Source organism: Chiloscyllium plagiosum, unplaced genomic scaffold, assembly GCF_037043375.1.
Source record: "Chiloscyllium plagiosum isolate Xiang-an unplaced genomic scaffold, Cpla_swu_hap1 HiC_scaffold_8, whole genome shotgun sequence".
Lineage (NCBI taxonomy): Eukaryota > Metazoa > Chordata > Chondrichthyes > Orectolobiformes > Hemiscylliidae > Chiloscyllium > Chiloscyllium plagiosum.
Genome location: NW_028270146.1, coordinates 91,324,910 through 91,346,590, shown reverse-complemented (window position 1 = coordinate 91,346,590; position 21,681 = coordinate 91,324,910). Strand labels below are relative to the sequence as shown.

At 44.5% G+C, this 21,681-nt stretch overlaps 1 protein-coding gene and 1 long non-coding RNA gene across 4 annotated transcripts in view; one reads left to right on the top strand and one right to left on the bottom strand.

Annotated features, from left to right (window-relative positions):
* The window catches only part of LOC122553815 (bcl-2-modifying factor-like), a 171,341-nt gene that overhangs the window by 3,443 nt on the left and 146,217 nt on the right, over positions 1-21,681 (top strand). For 2 of the 3 annotated variants that reach the window (XR_015757968.1, XM_087990102.1), the window contains exon 1: positions 6,851-6,937. The exons of the other annotated variant lie outside the window; for it this stretch is intronic. The gene's annotated coding sequence lies outside the window, so the exon portion shown is untranslated. Of the gene's footprint in view, positions 1-6,850; positions 6,938-21,681 lie in introns of those variants that run through there. 3 annotated transcript variants of the gene reach the window in all.
* LOC148149440 (uncharacterized) lies at positions 756-9,122 on the bottom strand. The gene is made up of 2 exons (XR_015757969.1): positions 8,679-9,122; positions 756-7,024 (listed from the first exon to the last, which is right to left on the bottom strand). It is a non-coding gene; the product is annotated as an uncharacterized LOC148149440 (long non-coding RNA).

The window sequence follows — 21,681 nt, the reverse complement described above, 5'->3', positions numbered from 1 at the left end:
CATTACTTCAAGAGTGTCCATGATACACGTCAGTATTGACATCACAATCGCCCTAGATTTCCCCGCGTTACAATTAAACTCTGTGTAGACTAAATTACATGACCTCGTGACCCACAAGTGGGAAACATTATGCCCAGGTCTATAAATGCAGTGTCTGCACAGAGATTGGGAGCAGCGCTCTGAGCTGGAGGCGAACGCGTGGGGGTACAAGAGTGGGAATATCTAATTTACAGTACAAGTGTTCAACCGCAATGCAGTTACTGAGTGCAGACCCCTTGGCAGAAGCTCTTGGTAAACATATGAATAGATGGTGGCTTTGAGCACTCGACAACAACAGGCTCCAGTGTTCACAAAGAGAGAGCGAAACAAAAGGAACTGACTCCCCCACATGGAACTCGAATTGAACAGCTGCCTGACTGAGTTACCTTTGACCTCCTGTGTAACCACAAGATGCTTAAATTATGGAAATTATGACGTGGGGAAATTAACATACTTTAATTGACAGAGCTTTAAACACATTGCCAGGCTATAAATATGCTTTATGTTTTATCCACTGATTGCACTTTTCTCTGTTTAGATTTCTCCCCTTGCTTCACAACGTACAATTAATTAAAGGTCTGAAAGAGACCATCCAACCATGCCCAAACTTTGCAATAGTGCACCAACATGCTTGGACACTGCTCATCCACCATCCATGATGTGGTTTCTGATATAATGTATGTTAGCCCATGGAACATATACCACAAAGAGTAAGGTTCTTGTGAAACAGATATCTCAAAGTTTATTTACAGCACTAACTATTTACATGGTTACAATATCAGAGACTTATACAGATAATCTGTTATGTTGGTTATGTCTTCACAGGGCTTGACCATTGCTCCTTACCACATCATATGATCTTGGCAGGACCCAACAAAGTGGTATATTTTCATGAATCCATCTCTTGAACTAGTTCAAGTTAGCATAACCGTACACATGATTTTTTGACCATGTTCTTCCTTCTTTACAAAGACATTGAAGACACAACACCATCTGCATTACACAGAGAGTGAAGGGAAAGTGGGTACCTTTATACAGGAATGTCACACATTGTATGTGCTTGTCTTGAAGGGAAAGGCCTGTCTGGGCTGGAATCTATGCCACATTTCGACATGCCCAGCCCTGTGAGAATAATAAATCACGTCATCTCTGTCTTCAATGGGACGTTCCTTATTTTGAAATTGTGCCCTCTGTTTTTGGTCTCTTCAACGTATCCTTTCAGCATTTACCCTGTTAGGTCACCACAGGATTTTACCTCTTCCAATAAAAACACCTCTCGTTCTTTTAAACTCCAATAGATACAGGCCCAACCTGTCAAACACTTCCTCTTAAAATAATGCCATCATCCCAGCAATTGGCTGTATGAACATTCTCTGAACGTTTTCATTTATATGCTTTCTTAAATGAGACCAAGTCAGTACACAATACTCTCAGTGATGCCTGTAGCAACACTTCCCTGCTTTTATATTCCATTCCCTTTGCAATAAGCAACATTCCATTCGCCTCCCTAATCATTTACTGTACCCGGATATGAACTTTATGTGATTCATCTACCAAAACACCCAGATCCCTCCTCAGTTTAGACTTATGCAATCTATGTCCGTTAAATAATGTATTCCTTTCTTAGTCTTCCTGCCAAGGTGAACAGAAGTTCTCATTTTCTCAGACTGTTCACATCTGCTCACTCACTTAATCTGTTACTTTCCCTTAGCAGGCTCCTAATGCCCTCTTTTTGACTCACCCCCTGAGGGCATCAGCAAATTTAGCCCCCCCCCCCCCCCAGATTTGTTTCTCAGTTATGGCTGGAGGGGGCCCACGACAATCTGTATAATCCAGCCGATGGAATCTCTTGGGAATGGCAAGCGGAAAACCCACAAAAGAATCTCAGAGTCAATTAGCGGGAAAACTCAATAGATGGGACCTCCAGGCCCTCCCACCCACAGTGCCCTGCTCCATTTGGATGCAATGGTAGTGAGGTGAAAGGCAGGGTGCTCTCAAAACTGGACGCCCAACCTCTGCCGCATTCTTTTCAAATGTTACCTATAAAATAGATCAAACCGCCATTGCAGAGTGACTTTAGTTAGAAACTTGGTATCAAAGTGGGCCTCTCGGTCGACCTGGAGCTCTGTCCCTGGTCTGTTGTACTCGTCCATGTGCATTTGCTGCACTGACTGCCAGACAGTTTAGTTTTGTCAGTTTGTTACAGTTTCACCCCAATCCTCAGAAGTCTCCCTCTCCCTGTCTTTTTGCCTCTCTCCTGCATAGCAATCTCCTGTTCCCTAGCCCTCACTCCAGGACTTTAGAAGTCCTTTTGGCATTTTCACTGTTCCCATGTAAGACGAGGAATGAGTGGTTAGTGATCAAATCACCATACCAACTTGCATTTATATAGTGCCTTTTCATTGTAGTAAAACACTCCAAGTCCAGAAAACAGACAGCGCAGTGTCAAAGAAGGAGCCAAGGGGATTGATGGGCAAGTACTCAGTCTGAGGAGTAGCTTTTAAGGAAGATCTTTAAGAAGAAGGGAGACGTAGGAAGGCTTTAGGAGAGAATTTTACAGCTTGGGGCCATGGCAGCTGAAGGCTTGGTCGGTGCGCTGGAGAGATAAAAACTGATGATGAGACAGGGGGCGGAAGTGGAAGGGGACAGAGAGCATTGCAGGGCTGGAGAAGGATACGAGATATGATTTGGAGATACCACACAACTTGGTGTTGTGTGATTTTTAACTTGATACAGAGATAGGGAGGGATTGGTAGAATTTGAACTCAAGGATGCCAAATTTTAAATTTGAGATGTGGATGGGATGGGAAATCTGTGCAGATCAGTGTGTACAGAACTTAAGCTGAGGCCTAGGAATATCAGTGCATTTTGATCACATTAAACAGCTGGCTTTGAGCCAAGTAGTTGTGTTTGCCATCTGGATTACAAGGCAGATGGGAAAGACCGTATTAATACACCCAGATAACTAGCAGAAGAAAGTAAGAATTTATAGTCAGGTGATTGTGGACTACAGAATGAATGTAACTCTCAACGCAAAACAATCTAGGAGCATTAGAAATTGATGAACCAACTCTGATGGACCTCTACCTGGGTTCGGTTTGTGCCATCCTGTAAGCCACATGATAAACTCATCATGAAGCTAGTGACTAATTGTAGGAATCCCTCCGCATCAATTTATTTATAACCGGTGATGAAACCCCTCACAACTTTAAGAACCACAGGTTCAATCTTTTGCTGTTCCCTCAAACAAATGTCATGGCACACTTTATGATGTATCCCAAAACACTTCTTTCAAAATGAAACCTGCTGTATGTAATTTGCACTGAATCAATATTAACAACTTCCACTTTCTGGGGAAGCCTGTTCTATATGATTTGACTTGATTTGATTTACTGATGTCATATGTACTGAGATACAGTGAGAAGTGTTGTTTTGTGTGCTATTCAGGCAGATTGTACTATATAAAGTGCATTGGGCAGCAGAACAGAGTACAGAATACAGTGTTAGAGCCGCAGAGAAGCCGCAGAGAGATCAACATTAACATCTGAGAGGTCCGTTCAAAAGTCTGATAACTGCAGGGAAGAATCTACTCTTGAATCGATTTGTACGTGTACTCAAACTGGCAACGGTGCAAAATGCATCAAGAGAAAATATACTTGATACAGACTGTCATTCCAACACGATGCTGAGAGAAAAGTAGACTCCAATTCAGAAGTGCCGGTTTATTGGGGGGGGGGGGGGGGGTTGATCAAGTAAATAAGGATAAATAACTTCCTGCTGTCACGTGTCTCAGTAACTAGAGAATTCAGATTTAAGATCATGGAAAAGGAACGAGAGAGTAGCTGAGAAAATTTCTTTCAGGCAGCAAGTTGATGTGACCTGGATTGTATTGTCTGAAAGAGGGAGGGAAATGGATTCAATAGTCACTCAAAAGAAAATTGGACAAATGCTGGGAAAGAGGAAATTTGCAAGACTATGGAGAGTGAACATGTGATATTGGAGATATATTGCATTTGCCACAATTTCAGCATTTCCCAATGCAGTACTTTGAAAAGTAGTCACTGTTATAATATAACAAAAAGGGGAGGCTAATTTGGACATAATAATATTCCATAAACAGAAATGTGAGAATGACAAAATAATCTGTTTTTTACTGATCTTAGTTGAGGATAAAAATTGGTCAAGACACAGAAGAGAAAGCTTCCTACTCTTCTAAGTAATGTCATGCGATCTTTTACACATACGTCTCCCTCTCCTTGTCTTTTTGCCTCTCTCCTGCATAGCAATCTCCTGTTCCCTAGCCCTCACTCCAGGACTTTAGAAGTCCTTTTGGCATTTTCACTGTTCCCATGTGATCCTAAAGTCTCATCCTAAATGTGGTATTTCTGATAGTGCAGTATTCTCTCAGTACTTGCACCAGGAGTGTGAATCTTTCTAATTTTCACAGGTTATTGAAGCTATGAGGAGTTGAATTAGAGTCATAGAGATGTACAGCACAGAAATAGACCCTTTGGTCCAACTCGTCCATGCCAACCAGATATCCTAACCTAATCTTGTTTAGGTACTTTCCAAGGATGGTCTGACTCATCATGCCGTCATTCTTGTTTTGTACTATATAGTGCTAGAAATAGTTGCTTCCAGTCGGGGATAGCCTGCTAGAGACCCCTTTGTGAACTGAACATAAGAAAGAATGGGCAGAGTTGACACTACACCAATCTAAATTTAGATGATAACTTAACATAATAAGAAAAGACATTTCACAGACTGGATAAATGAGGTTTACTCAGTAAGCTGGCATACACTTTTCAGTCAGTCTTTTCAAGCAAGAGCTACGTGTATATAGCAGTCTTTGTAGAAAGGTGCACTTATCTGGTTCCATGAAACATGAGGTAATGCAGTCAGGGAAATTTTAGAATGAGTTATTATAGATCGATTGAAGCTCCTGTGTGGTAGTTGTTCAGAACAGATACAAGACCAGCAAACCACAGAACATTCAAAGCCAATGATTCACATTGAATGTCTGACAGAAACAAAACTTGTGGATCTGACAAAAAGGAGATGGCAGATAAAGAGGTGAACAGCATAACCAGCTCTGTTCCACACTTACCACACCCACAGGTGTCTAAATTCAGAATCATGCTGTTTGGGAGGGAAAGTTCCATTGGCTGAGGCATGAATACAATGACAGAGCTGTATAAAGCAAGATAGATCACAGCTTTGTTACTGTGTACAGTTCTGGTCACCCCATTATAGAAAGGATGCTATCACATTGGGTACAGAAAGATTGAGTAAGATGTTGCCAGAAACGAAGGGTTTTAGCTATGAGTAAAAGATTAGATTTAAAATATTGTTAATAATCCATGCTAATAACAAACATGAGGCAAAAGTTCTTATCTTGCATTCATCAAGACTGAACAGGAAACAATAATATAGTTATTGCTAAGAAGATGTTGTTTAGTTGGACATGCAGCAAGAACTGTCTCAGTTACTGGATTAAATTCAAACCAGGCGAGTTGACTGAACAGTCAGGGCATTACCAAAATGGTACTGGTCAGGATATATCAATGGTTGGTTATCTCCATAGCTCTTACCTTGGTATAAAAACATATAATGTACGAACATATTATTTTTGGCTACAAAGAAAAAGAGTTTTGTGTTTGAATAAATGAATTACACTGTGAACCTTACTTGTAACCTTGAATTGGTTCCCAGAGCAATTCTTAGTGCAGCCATGGTTTAATTATTGTTGCCCAATAGCAGAAATACTCTAATGCTGGACATGGTGTTCTGAATTTTGCAAGCACTGGGCTGGTTAAGCGCAATTGGCACAATGTCCTCTAGCATGAATAGTTCTATTTTGGCCAATAAAGGCATAGTGGGCTGAATGACCTCATTCTGTGCCCTATATCTTTCTATTGTTCTCCTTCTATCTCATGCTCTCCTTCTTCCTTTATATAAACAATCACAGAACATTTGCGTTTGGACAGAGGTCACTTAGTCCATCATACAGCCAGCCAGCTGTATGATGGACTAATCTCATTTCCAGTCTTTGATGTGTGGCCCTGCAGGCTATGGCACTTTTTAGATGTGTACAGGGTTTCTACCTTGACAATCTTTTCAGGCCAGTGTGTTCCTAGGTTTTTTTTAAAAAAAGCGTCGATGTTGTTTTTAAAGTATAAAGGCGACATTTACACAGTGACTGGTGAAAGACTGCATTTGCAGATCCTTGTCAAGCTGTTTTGATTTTTCCCTCTAGGTGTTAACTCCTAAGTGGTTCTCAGTTAACTGAATACAGAATCTGAGACCTGTCAACTTCAGATTGGACCCCGTCTTTAAACCACAAAAATAAATGCATATTAATAAGTATTTGGCAAACAGGCTCTTTTAAGATAACTGTGGAGGGAATCCCCCTCCTAATCTAACAGAGTGGGGGGAAACGAGGACAAATGGCTGATTTTGATTGGATGGTTTGAGCACTTCTCTCATGGTAACAAGCCGATTCAGTTTTCTGATTGGTGAAAAGCTGCAGCCAGCCTCCCGGAACGGACGTTTCGACGGGGGAAGGTTGAGCCCTCTAGGTGGCGCTGGAAGGGATAGCAGCACAGCACTATCCAGCGGTGGGAATCCGGTAACTGCAGGGGAACAGGCGTCGGGAAGGTGACTGGCTGGTCGGAGAATGATTGGCAGTGCGACCAGCCAATTCGGCAAAGTGCCGGTCGGATGGGCGTGCACCGATTGATGATTTGGTGGAGCCATGGTTACACACTTGTGACGAGATTTGATTGACAGGGAGTTCGGCGGTAAACAGTGGGTCGGCGCGTAAAGCGCGGCGATTAATCAGAGTACCTACTGTAAGGAGTGTGTACAATCCGACATAAAACGGCTCAGTTATCTCCGGGTAAGTGCATCTTACAACCACCAACTTTCCTTTCTCGACGGGTCACCTTTATCTCGGCATCGTGCAGTCGCGCTCCCGTTACTCTGCCTAAAGAGAACCGTGCAAAAATAACTTAATTATTTCTTTGCAAATATTGTGTTTCTGCCCTACAAGCGGATCGGCGTTGCAAGGTTGTTGTCAATGCAGCCCAGATTTTTTTTGTGATCTAGTGGTTACGGTCTTCTTATCATCCTGACCTTGTGGCAGAGATAGACAGAGGGAAAATGCCCTATTACAGCCACTTTTTGTCGTTCTTTTGCTGTTTTATAAGCAAACTTTTGCCGCACTGAAATGCCTTTTTAACTCACTTGTTCTCATTTCCGGGACATGTCAGGGCAGCAGATACAGAGGCAAAGATACATCAACGTTATCTGTTTGTAGGCAAAGGGATTTTTGTTTTGGGCGCTGAAGATTTACGAGCGAGCCGCTGTTGCATTGAATTTGTGTCCATTGTTTTGTTTTCGAAGGGGGTGGTTTGCTCATTAGCTCGGGTTCAACAAAACATAGGCAATTGTAAACTCCAGTCCGACATCGGCGAAGGAGTCAGGTTGCGTTAACCTCACCCGGCTCGGGTCGGCTGGAAGCTGGATGTGAAACTTTGTGCCAACAGGGATCTGAAACTCACCTGGTCGAGTCTGAAACTGACCAGAGAGAATTCCAATGGGTCTGAAACTGACCAGAGAGTATTCTAATGGGCCTGAAACTGACCAGAGACTATTCCATTGGGTCTAAAACTGACCAGAGAGTATTTCAATGGGTCTGAAACTGACCAGAGACTATTTCAATGGGTCTGAAACTGACCAGAGACTAATCCAATGGGTCTGAAACTGACCAGAGACTATTCCATTGGGTCTAAAACTGACCAGAGAGTATTCCAATGGGTCTGAAACCGACCAGAGACTATTCCAATGGGTCTGAAACTGACCAGAGAGTATTCCAATGGGTCTGAAACTGACCAGAGAGTATTTTAATGGGTCTGAAACTGACCAGAGACTATTCCAATGGGTCTGAAACAGACCAGAGAGTATTTCAATGGGTCTGAAACTGATCAGAGGCTATTCCAATGGTTCTGAAACTAACCAGAGAGCATTCCGGTGGGTCTGAAACTAACCAGAGAGTATTCCAGTGGGTCTGAAACTGACCAGAGAGAACAACTCCAATGGATGTGAAACTGACCAGAGGGAGACCTAATGGATGTGAAACTGGTTCCGAGACATGATGGGGGGAGGGAGGGTGTTCTTGTTTCTGCGGCTGAGGGTGTCATGACTCTGGGTCTGTATCGGTTCTGCACTGCTCCAACTGGGACGATTTCATTGACTGTCTCCCGGAAGACCTTAGGGCGCTGCAGGCAGCGCACGCCGTTCAGCCCTCGGCGTTCCACTGGATCGGCTGTCTCCAGTGTAACTAGCTGCTCCTCATAAACTCTGACTCATTCTGTACTGCCTTCAACCCGAGACACTCTCTATCGCTGTCTCTGCTTGAGTTTGGAAGCGTGTTGCCCTGTTTCACACCGGCCTCTCTATTGTGGCTTCTGTCCAGCACAACTTCGACACGACCCTGTTGAGATTTACCGCGCCACGTGATTGAATGTATCGCTCTCGGAGCTACATTGTGTCTCTGCTGCTTAAACCTGCTCCAATGTATAACTCTGCTGTTACGCTGTTATCTAATGTAACTCCTCAATAATGTAAACATTGCCTACCATCCGTTGCAATTCCCAGAATCCGGTGTAATATTCATCCAGTACTGTAGTGCAACCCTCCTGTTGTATTCGCAGGCAGTGAGTTGCATTAACGCCACCACTAATATTCCACATTCTGCCTCTAAACTATCTATCGGTGTGAACAGTGTTGGAGTTTCTCACTAATTCTGTAGTTTCATCTCCAAGAGTCACTCCTCCTCCTTTCGCTGTGAAACATTTCTCCCTGACTGTCTGATATCTTGTTTTTGTTGTTCTCTCTCTCTCTCTCTCTCTCTGTAGTAGCTTACAACAACCCTCAGCAGTTTCCCGATCAGAGTCTAGGCTGAAGTGAAAGCTGGGAGCCAGGGGACTGTAATGAAGAAGCTGTCTCTCTCTCTCACCTCCCTGGTGCATCGCACCCTCTGATTCCCTACCTGTTCCTGCATAGGCTGCTATTCTAACAGAGCGCCGTGGCGGTCTGCGCCAGGATGTGAAGTGATTTCTGAGGTCATCGCTGAGTCCTAGGAACGGAAGAAAATTGTTTACCAGTTGTAGCCCAGTTACAGGAACCAGCGACTACCCGACTTCCAGTATCAGCTTGTTGTAAACACAACCAGTTTCATCATCTGTGACACCGCATTACTAGAGTTTTTCTTCCCCACTTTTTGGGAAGTGTGCCGTCTAAATTCTTTAAAAAAAAACATATGAACATGGTTGCTCAGTTGTTATCACTGCTGCCTCACAGCACCAGGGTCCATCCCAGCCTCGGCTGACTGTCTGTGTGGAGTTTGCACATTCTCCCCATGTCTGCGTGGGTTTCCTCCGGGTGCTCCGGTTTCCTCCCACAGTCCAAAGATGTGCAGGGCCAGGTGAATTGGTCATACTAAATTGCCCATAGTGTTGGGTGGATTGCTCTTCAGAGGGTCGGTGTGGACTTGTTGGGCCGAAGGGCCTGTTTCCACACTGTAGGGAATCTAATCAAACACTAGAGCCAGCTGAAAGAGAAAGGAAACTAGATGCCCATTCTGGCCCCAGCTTCCAGCCTCTGGTTCACAGCCCTGTAGATTACACCACTAGGTTCCCCACACAATGCTCTGAGGGTTTCTGCCTCCATGTGACCCGAGGCTGAACTTCTGACCTCTGCCCCCCACCCCCCCCCCCCCAAACATTCAAAGTCCACCTACTTCCACTCATCACATCCTAGCGGTTACCACATACCAGAAACTGAAGTGAACCAGCTATACCAATACAATGACGACAGGACAGGTCAGATTAGGAATACTGCTGGGAGTAACTCACCTTCTGATTCCCCAAGATTGTCCACAAGGCACAGATCAGGAGGATGACGGAATATGCTCAATTTGCCTGGATGAGTGCAGCTCCAACAACAGTTGAGAATCTCAACACAAAACAGCCCAGATATTGGCATCCTATCTATCCACCTTAAACCTTCACACCCTCTACCAGGCCCAGTGCTAGCGGCAGTGTGTACCATGTACAAGATACACTGCAGCAACGTGCCAAGTATCATTCAACAGCATTTTCCAAACCCATGACCACTACCATCCAGATGGACAAGGGCAGCAGGTGCATGGGAACAGCGCCACCTGCAGGTTTGCCTCCAAGCCTGACTTGAAAATGTCTCACGGTTCCTTCACAGTCATTGGATGAAGGCTCTGTAACCCCCTCCCTATGCCCCAAGCACAACAGTGGTGCAAGCGAGTACCTCACCAATGCCCTCTCCAATGGTATGGACAATCAATGCTAAACTAACTCGCAACCTTGTACAAAAACCCTCTCCTTCCTCTGCCTTTGCTCATTTTCTGCTAATATCTTCATTCAAGTGCTTCTCAACTTGACTATTCCAACAACCAATTTCTTGGTCAGCTCCCATTACATTATTTGTACATTTGATCAGTGCAGAGAATGTAATATTGTTGAAGAATGTAACAGTTTTGGTCTTAAAATACCTACCCTGTACTCAACTCTGGTTTTCAGCTGTTTCTGCAGCTTATTTTTCTTGGTGTCCACACCCCTACTTAAACATTCAAGCACAGTGAACATCAACAGCAAACAGACTCAGATCAGACTAGAAGATTTAGGAGCAGAATTAGGTCATTTGACCAATAGAGATTTCTCCACCATCTTATCATGGCTAATATGTTCCTCAGCCCTATTAGAGTCATAGTCATAGAGATGTACCGCATGGAAACAGACCCTTCGGTCCAACCCGTCCATGCCGACCAGATATCCCAACCCAATCTAGTCCCACCTGCCAGCACCCGGCCCATATCCCTCCAAACCCTTCCTATTCATATACCCATCAAAATGCCTCTTAAATGTTGCAATTGTAACAGCCTCCACCACATCCTTTTGCAGCTCATTCCATAGTTGAAACTTTATTGCTGGAACAGCACAGCAGGTCAGGCAGCATCCAGGGAACAGGAGATTCGACGTTTCGGGCACAGGCCCTTCTTCAGGAATTCTTCATTCCTGAAGAAGGGCCTGTGCCCGAAACGTCGAATCTCCTGTTCCCTGGATGCTGCCTGACCTGCTGTGCTGTTCCAGCAATAAAGTTTCAACTTTGATCTCCAGCATCTGCAGACCTCACTTTCTCCCAGCTCATTCCATACACATACCACCCTCTGCGTGAACAAGTTGCCCCTTAGGTCTCTTTCATATCCTACCACTCTCACCCTAAACCTATGCCCTCTAGTTCTGGACTCCCCGCCCCCAGGGAAAAGGCTTTGTCTATTTACTCTATCCATGCCTGTCATAATTTTATAAACCTCTATAAGGTCAGCCTCAGCCTCTGACGCTCCAGGGAAAACAGCCCCAGCCTGTTCAGCCTCTCCATATAGCTCAAATCCTCCAACCCTGGCCATATCCTTATAAATCTTTTCTGAACCCTTTCAATTTCACAATATCTTTCCGATAGGAAGGAGACCAGAATTGCACACAATATTCCAACAGTGGCCTAACCAATGTCCTGTACAGCCACAACATGACCTCCCAACTCCTGTACTCAATACTCTGATCAATAAAGGAAAGCATACCAAACGCCTTCTTCACTATCCTATCTACCTGTGACTCCACTTTCAAGGAACTATGAACCTGCACTCCAAGGTCTCTTTGTTCAGCAACACTCCCTGGGACCTTACCATTAAGTGTATAAGTCCTGCTAAGATTTGCTTTCCCAAAAGGCAGCACCTCGCATTTATCTGAATTAAACTTCATCTGCCACTTCCTGGAACCCTTGATCCTCTTACCAATCAAGAACTTATCTATCTCTGACTTAAGTACACTCAATAGAGACAAAAAAACTGCAGATGCTGGAATCCAAAGTAGACAGGCAGGAGGCTGGAAGAACACCAAGCCAGGCAGCATCAGGAGATGGAGAAGTCGATGTTTCAGGGTAACCCTTCTTCAGGACTGGGAGTGGGTGTGGGGGGGAGCTGCAGATAAAGGGAGAGGCGGGGGCAGGGTGGTGAAATGGGGAATAGGTAAAGACAGGTAAAGGATACGACCTGGTTGGTCAATGGTAGAGATGAATCTGGTTGGTGGCAGGGAGCAGTGGAAGGGAGGGGGAGGGGCTGGGAAGGGAGTCGTGGGTTGGGGAGGGAGGTTATTTGAAATTGGAGAACTCAATGTTGAGTCCTCTGGGCTGTAGGGTGCCTAGGTGGAAGATAAGGTGTCGTTCCTCCAATAGGAGTTGTGGTTTGTTTTGGCAATGGAGGCAGCCAAGGATGGTCAGAAAGGGAGTGGTTGGGGGAATTGAAATGGGCGGTGACTGAGAGGTCTGGTCGCTCCCTGTGGAGCCGGCTGCGATGCTTGGCAATGCCCTGGCTGGAAGCCCCAAGCAGTCCTTCCAAGGTGAGACAGAGGTTCATCTGCCTCTCTTCCAACCTGGTTTACTGCATCAGGTGCTTCCGATGTGGTCTTCACTACCCCGGGGAGACCAAACGTAAACTCTGGAAACAATTTACCCAGCATCTCAGCTGGGCCCGCAGGAGCAGGCCTGTCCTCCCAGTCCCCGCCCATCCTTGGCTGCCTCCATTGCCAAAACAAACCACAGCTCCTATTGGAGGAACAACACCTTATCTTCTGCCTGGGCACCCCACAGCCCAGAGGACTCAACATTGAGTTCGCCAATTTCAAATAACCTCCCTTCCCAGCCCCTCCCCCTCCCTTCCACTGCTCCCTGCCACCAACCGGATTCATTCCTTCCATTGACGAACCAGGTCATACCTTTGACCTATCTTCACCTATCCCACTTCACCCTGCCCCCACCTCCTCCTTTATCTGCAGCTCCTCCCACACCACCCCCAGTCCTGAAGAAGGGTTACACTTGAAACGTCGACTTCTGTACCTCCTGATGCTGCCTGGCTTGCTGTGTTCTTCCAGACTCCTGCCTGTCTACTTAAAGACACTAAATGACATAATTAAACATGGAACACTAGTGCTTGGCTGGCCAACACCTCCTCAACCTCATGTTGAAATCTCTTTAGAGTTTTGCCCATACCTATCCCCATAATCTACTTCAATCACTCCCACCTCCAACTCTTTATTGCACTGCTATGTCCCTCTCTCCTTTTGTCCCATAATGCTTTGCCTTTAACCATGTAGGCCTGATGATCTGCAGTACTGTTCCTGATCCTCTCTACCTCTCCACTTTCTTCTCTTTTGAGATCTTCCACCCATTTTGATTCTAAGCTCTGAACCTCTCCACTTACTTATCATCTCCTTTTGGATTTTCCAATAAAATCTGTCTCTTTAACTCAGCGTATAGTGGCTCATTATTTCCCAAGGGAAATATATCTGTTCTATAAGGGAAGTTGTCAATGTAGTGATAGTAACAGCATTCCCTGTTTTGAAAATGGTAATGAAAGATATGCAGTCGATTTCTAGCTCAGAGCTCCGAAAGAACTTTACAGTCAATGAAGTCAGGTCACTGCTATAGTGCAGGAAACATGACAACTAAACTGCCCACAGCAAGATCCCACAAACTGGAACTAAGTAAATGAGCAAATGAATTTGTTTTCAGGACCTTGGTTTGGGAGTAAACATTGGCTGGTACCATCGGGATAGCAACCCTCCTCAGTTTAATCTCTGAATTGGAAAACAAAAGCCCCTCTAACCATTTAATGCCCCACTCCATTGCTAAACTGGAGTGTCTGCCTAGACTGTTTTCTAATATCTCTGGGGATGGACTTGACTCAGAGCCAAGAGCGCTACCATTGAGCTGCAGCTGACATGCGAAGGCATGTACTCTTCATGCTTCTTCCCTATTTTATAACAGGTACCTTCGAAGCACTGGCAGACTGTCCATTCTGTTTGTGTTTGACTTCTGACTGCATCCTCTGTAATCCTGATAGAATGGTCACTTTTGTGAAATGCTGCAATATAAATTAATCTGATTTACCTGCAGCATATTGATAGTTAATTTATGCGTGCGGGACAAAACTATTTATGCTTTCTTTCTGATATTGTTTTTAAAAAAGAGATGTGTTCTGTCTTTGCCTGCAGACCTCAAACAATATGTCCTCTTATTAGCAATCTAGCAATGACTCTTGCACGTTATAGCTGGATGTGGGCCTTAGCTGGCCATTCCTTTGCAAATGAAAAAGTGAGGCCTGCAGATGCTGGAGAGTCAGAGGTCGAAAATTGTGACACTGGAACAGCGCAGCAGGTCAGGCAGCATCCGAGGAGCAGGAGAGTCGGCATTTTGGGCATAAGCCCCTCATCAGAAATGCTTGAAAAGTTGCCTCTCCTGCTCCTCGGATGCTGCCTGACCTGTGCTTTTTCAGTGCCACACTTTTTGTCTCATTCCTATACAAGTGTGCATAGGAAAATCTCAAACTTATGATGCATTGGTGCTGAGGGAATTGGCTGATTTATATCAAGGGTGCTCTGACAGCAAGCAGTAGAAGTTCTAGATTTACATACTCTCTGCCTAGACCCCCATATGTAGTTCTGTGCAACCTAGGAAGGAGATGATGGGCTAGGAGGGGATGCAATATAGAACTATCAGAAAGCCACCAGGTCAAAAGAGTTGCATTATAAGGACAGATTGCATAAGCTTGTCTTTTATTGCCTGTAACATAGAAGTCAGAAAGCACACAACACCAGGTTATAGTCCAACAGGTTTATTTGAAATCACAAGCTCTCTGAGCGATGCTCCTTCGTCAGGTGAGTTCACCCAACAAAGGGGCTACCGCTCAGAAAGCTTGTGATTTGGAATAAACCTGCTGGACTGTAACCTGGTGTCATGTGACTTCTGACTTTGTCTACCCCAGTCCAACACTGGCACCTCATTCTAACAGAGAAGTTGAAGATCTAATTGAAGTTTTGAAAATGATTTAAAAAAAAAAACTGGAAGAGCTGACAGGGACAAGTTATCCTTGCTAGTGGGGGAGCCCATGCAAGGAGCATAGCTACTGTAAAGCTAAGAAGGTTAGGAGTGATATAAGGAAGCTTCACACTAAAAATTGGTGAACATTTGGAGCCCTCTGTTCTGAATGCTGTTGAAACTCTGCGTTAATTGGAAATTTCAAAACTGAGGTCTGTACATTTTTGTTGTTCATAGTGTAAGGCAGTTCAATGGCGTTAAGGTACTGATCAATCATGAATTGTATGAAGAGCAGAGCTGACTTGAGGGGCTGAATAGTCTACTCCTGTTGCTTGGACATCTCCTTCTATGGTTGTTATTGCTCTCCCCTCGCTGAGTGTTCAAGGCTAGGTGTTCAATGGGAGGGAAGGACAGCCATTATTAACTGGACATTGAAAGTAGGCAAGAAAAGTTCATGAGGACGGTGCTTTTGTGGCACTGCTTGTGGGTTAAGATGAGCTGGAGTGCCTTCTCCAGGCCTGACAAGTTACATTCCCAGTACCCTGTGATCTGTCTCCGTCCTCAACCCCACCATCAGACTTGGCTCTCCCCTTAACAAACTTTGATTCCCCCTGACCACCTCAACATGTCCTTCAGGGCTACTTGATCTTCCCAGTCCAAGAGCCAAAGGCCTCATCGCCCAACCCAAGAACACCAGTATTGGCGCTGTCCTAATCTCTGGTGGTTTTGCCCCAGCTGGCATACAAGGGCAGACGTGCCTATGCTTCATGGTGGTGCCTGTGGAATCTGTGGGTCAGCCCAGTTCTGTCTACACTTTATAGCCAGGCTACCACGTGCATACAAAAGGCCAGCTGCAGCAGATGTCTGCGTTGTTAGCTTCCTTCCACTTAATCAAAGAGTTGTTAGTCCACCAGGATCATTCTGGTGTTACCATGATTTAAACATTAATCTCCACGTCACTGCTCTGAGCAATTTACATAAGGTGGAGCATTTTTTAAAAAAGAAGTATTCTTCATTTTCATTCTGGATCAGTGGTGCTGGAAGAGCACAGCAATTCAGGCAGCATCCGAGGACAGGCAAAATCGACGTTTCGGGCAAAAGCCCTTCATCAGGAATAAAGGCAGAGAGCCTGAAGCGTGGAGAGATAAGCTAGAGGAGGGTGGGGGTGGGGATAGAGTAGCATAGAGTACAATAGGTCAGTGGGGGAGGAGATGAAGGTGATAGGTCAGGGAGGAGAGGGTGGAGTGGATAGGTGGAAAAGGAGCTGGGCAGGTCGGACAAGTCCGGACAAGTCAAGGGGACAGTGTTGCTGGAGGTTAGAAACTAGGGTGAGGTGGGGGAAGGGGAAATGAGGAAGCTGTTGAAGTCCACATTGATGCCTTGGGGTTGAAGTCTTCCGAGGCGGAAGATGAGGCGTTCTTCTTCCATGCGTCTGGTGGTGAGGGAGCGGCGGTGGAGGAGGCCCAGCACCTCCATATCCTCAATTTCATTGGTCACTTTTATTTTATTATTTGTACAAACATTGGAGGTGAGAAGGAGATTACCCTTCCGAATTCATCCAAGTAGGAGATCAAGAGATTGTTTTCTTACTTTTCAATTAATGCAGGTAGGGGTCTGTGTCTCACAGCTAATGGGGAGAGCTTGGGGTAGGCACTAGCTGATGGGAGGCCATGTGTCTCAGTTCCCTGGAATATATTCACCCATCATTGCTTGGTCAGGATCCTTAGGACAACTGTAATTTCCTCAACAGTGCTGTTTGTGGTAGTGTAAGGGAGCAGCAATCGGGACAAAAGTATTCTGACCTGAATCAGGCTTGCTGTGCTTTTCACAGCGTTTATAATCAGTGGAGCTCTGAATGGAAACCTGGCCAAATTCCCTATTGGCCACAGAGTGGTGTGTGATATTGGGGGCCGGAGGGGGGAGGCATGCAGATTTTAAAAAAAAAAAACAAGAGTAAGGGAGAGAAGGACAAAGGAGCAAAATGAACCACAAAAGATAAAATAGTATGAAAGTATGTGGTTTTCTGAATTGTTATTAAATAATCCATTGAGATGAAAGCTGGGCTTTGCTGAGTGTGGTGACCCACAGAGAGACAAGTCATCACACAGTGGGCAAATTCCTACACCACACACTCAACTGGACCTTTCTTTGCTTGAGTCTGTAGATGCAGTGTGACCGCACCATATGTATCTGATCAAAGGTCTTTCCAGAGTTTTACTAAATGGGCAGTATCTCCCAACCATGGAGAGGGAATATCAAGGAACATCCAAGGTTTACTGCTCCTACATTGTATCCAATAATATAATGGCAACCAGATGTAAGCAAGTTTCTGCTTTTCTTTATTATTCTGGATCCCTTTGAGTGTGTGTTGGTGGCAGGAGCTTGGTAGGTCAAGCAAAGAAAGGCTGATATTTATGTAGTGCCTTTTGTGACTTCAGACTTGAGTCCCTTTCATAAGTTGTAATGTAAGAATTGTGGCAGCTACATACCACATTCCCACAGACAATCGCATGTTAACGACAAGATAATCTGTCTTGGCAATTTTCCATGTGTGATAATATCCCAGCATACGGAAAACTTTTGTAGAATATTTTACTTTGACGTGAGAGAGTTCAATGAGCATTAGTTTACCAGGGCGGCACGGTGGCACAGTGGTTAGCACTGCTGCCTCACAGCGCCAGAAACCTGGGTTCAATTCCTGCCTCAGGCGACTCTCTATGTGTAGTTTGCACATTCTCCCCGTGTCTGCGTGGGTTTTCTCCGGGTACTCCAGTTTTGTCCCACAATCCAAAAATGTGCAGGTTAGGTGAATTGGACATTCTAAATTGCCCGTAGTGTTAGGTGAAGGGGTAAATGTAGGGGAGTGGGTCTGGGTGAGTGGCAGGTCGGTGTGGACTTGTTGGGCCGAAGGGCCTGTTTCCACACTGTAAGTAATCTAATCTCATTCAAAAGGCAGCACTTCTCGCTATCATTCTAGATTTTGAGTTCAAAATTCTAGAGTGGGGCTTCAATCCACAATGGTCAGATTTAGAGGTAAGAGGACTGGCATCTGAGCCCCAATTGATATTTACAAAATAGTGCTATTTAATACATGCTTTATAGTATTACAAAGTACTAGTATGAGCTGAACTATTGGCAGAGGAAAGGAATGCTGTCCAGGACCATTCCCTTCCCTTCTGCCATTAGTGCTGTGGGGTCATCGAAGAGGCAATAACCAGCATTTAGTTTATCATCTGCTTAGAAGGATGGCACTTGTGATGACTCAGTATTCCCTCATCATTCCAGAGCAAGGATTTTAGAACATGTGTGAATGTGAACGTGCCACCAGCTGAACTAAGTTGGCAGAGGCCCACACCACACATGCTCCATACTGTAATTTGTTCTCCATTTGATTTAGTGTACATTCTTGCCTCTGTTCCATCAACCTTTTCTCTCTCTCACACACACACTCCTGCAACAAGCAAATACACACACACTCAATCACAAACCAATTCTCTCACTCTCTCTCTCACACACACCCCTGCAACAAACAAATACATACACTCACTCACTCACTAACTAATTCAGTCACACAATCACAAACCAATTCTCACTCTCTCTCTCTCTCTCTCTCTCTCTCTCTCTCTCTCTCTCACACACACACACACACCCATTCTCTGCTCACACACATCCATTCTCTCTCTCTATCTATCTCTCATGCGCACATGCACACACAGACACACACAAACACACTTTTGTATACCAGAGAAGCAGGCCATCCAGGCTAACTGCTTGTTACTAGGGTTCATACTCCAAATAAGCCTCTACCCATCCATCTCCATCTAACCCCATTGACATAATCATAGGCTCATTGTACTGTAGCTTGGGAGAAGAACAGTTTGAATCCATCTATTCTTTCAAGCTTCATGTACCTATCTCGCTTCTTATTAAATGTATCCATACTCTCTATACTAATCCAAATTCTTCTTGTGTATCTCAAACTTAAACATCCCATTTGGACAAATAATGTCATTTGTAAGTTTTACTCAGTTTTGCTTTCTTTTTCCTTTGTATTCATCACAAATAACTCTTTGTGGTAGCAAGTTCTACATTGTTTAGAGAAAGGAGTTTCTCTGAATTGCCTATTGGCTTTATTAGTCACATCTTTTGCTGTCCTTTAAGTTCCTCTTAAAGACCAGGGTCCTTCCAATCTTCTTACAGTCAATGAAGTCAAATCCCCACTTGCCTGGATGGGTGCATTTCCAAGATCTTTGACACTGTCTAGGACAAGGCAGTCGGCTTGATTGGCACCACATCCATAAACATCCACTCCCTCTACTATTGACGTTCAGTTCCAACAGTGTGCATCATCTTCAAAATGCACAGCACAAATTCACCAAGGCTCCTTGGTGAGCACCCTCCAAACCCACGGCCATTTCCATCTGGAAAGACTAGGGCAGCAGATACATGGGAACACCACCTGCAAGTTCCATTCCAAGTCACTCACCGTCCTGACTTGGAAATATATTGCTGTTCCTACAGTGTGGCTGAGTCAGAATCCTGAAATTCTCTCCCTAATCTACAGTGTAAGGACTACATCTGTTCAAGAAGGCAGCTCACTTTCTCTAGGGCAGGCAAGCATAGGTAATAAATGGTGGCACATCCAATGCACCCAACATCCTATGAATGAATTTCGAAAAGTACTGTTGAAGTCTATCCACTGTTGCATTATTATACAGATCTCAGAAAGGCACAGTATCCTTAAGAGAACTAGATGACTTCACAATCCATGATGTTGTAGTGTAAGACGTCTCCATCTTAATCTGTACATTGAATCAGCAGTTAGTTGGTTAGCAAGCAGATAGTCAATTGATCAGTTCTTTCGTTAGCTGGTCAACTATGGATGTAATGTATTAATAAGGCAATTTAGCATTTAACCAAAAATCTATGTGTCTAAGATGTCATATGAGTTTACATAGTTAGTTGTTAATAAACTTTTAGACATCTGCCTCATTAATTACCCAATTTGCTGTGGCAAATGTTATGTGTACAACACCACATCACATCATTATGACATAAGAACCAGGAGCAGGAGTAGGCCATCCGGCCCATCGAACCTGCTCTGCTGTTCAGTAAGATCATGGCTGATCTTTTTGTGAATTTAGCTCCACTTAGCCGCCCACTCACTATAACCCTTAGATTTTTGAACAGTAAAGGAACTATCTGCCTTCAAAGCATTCAACGAGGTAGCCTTAACTACCTTTCAGTGGGCGGCACGGTGGCACAGTGGTTAGCACTGCTGCCTCACAGCGCCAGAGACCCGAGTTCAATTCCCGCCTCAGGCGACTGACTGTGTGGAGTTTGCACGTTCTCCCCGTGTCTGCGTGGGTTTCCTCCGGGTGCTCCGGTTTCCTCCCACAGTCCAAAGATGTGCAGGTCAGGTGAACTGGCCATGCTAAATTGCCCGTAGTGTTAGGTAAGGGGTAAATGTAGGGGTATGGGTGGGTTACGCTTCGGCGGGTCGGTGTGGACTTGTTGGGCCGAAGGGCCTGTTTCCACACTGTAATGTAATCTAATCTAACTGCTTCACTGGTCAAGGAATTCCATAGCTTCACAACCCTTAGGGTGAAGAAGTTACTCCTTAACTCAGTCCTAAATCTATGCACCCCCCCCACCCCACTTATATTGAGGCTATCTCCTCTCGTTCTAGTTTCACCTGCCAGTAGAAACAACCTCCCTGGTTTTATATTATCTTATTCCCTTCATAAATTTACATGCTTGTATGACAACAAGTGATCTTATAAGTCAATGTGGTTACATAGGAAATATACACATGGAAAGTTCTCACAAGATCACAATGGAGTAATGAGCAGTCTATGTTTTCAGTGATGTTGGTTAAAAGATAAATATCCCACACTGTTCTTCGATTTAATGGTTAAGAGGATAATAGCTGAGATGGGAGCTCGCTTTAACATCTGATATGAACATTTCCAACAGTGCAACTTTCCTTCAGTTCTGATGAAAGGTCGTCAGCCTGAAATGTTCACTCTCATTTCCTCTTCACAGACGCTGCAGCCTGACCTCCTGAAAGTTTCACACATTCTGTTTTTGTTTCGGGTTTCCAGCATTTGTAGCATTTTGCTTTTGTCTTAGCAAGTGTGAGATTCAAATCTGATAACCTTTTTGGCTCAGACAGGGCTGAGCTACTTTCGTTTGGTAGACAAACTCTCACCACAAACAGTGATGAATATGCAGTTAATTGTTGTCCACTGAGGTAAGGATGTTGCTGTTAGATTTGCTTGTGCATGGAGTCAGTGACAGCTATAAGAATGGGTCATGTGCTGTCGACTCAAAGCCAAATTTACTCCTGAGAAGATGCTGCATTTGGCATTGGGTGCGGTTTTTTTCTTTGTCTCTGCCTGTGCTACCAGTTTGGCAGGACTGATGCAGAACAAATACAATTTCAGAGAATTCCTGGCTGATCTCTGAATAGTATAAGAGTCTGGACAATGACTTGAAGAGTCTGCATTAATGAAAGATGCACCAATCCTGTTGGCCTGTTTTTTCTCAAACCTTTTTCTCAAACCCTCTTTCCCCTTTAAGTATGGCACTGTCTGGAGACCGTTGTTCTTGTATATATTGACACTGTCCTGTCCAAACGGTGATCATTGAATATTGTCGAGGCAGAGGTAGAGG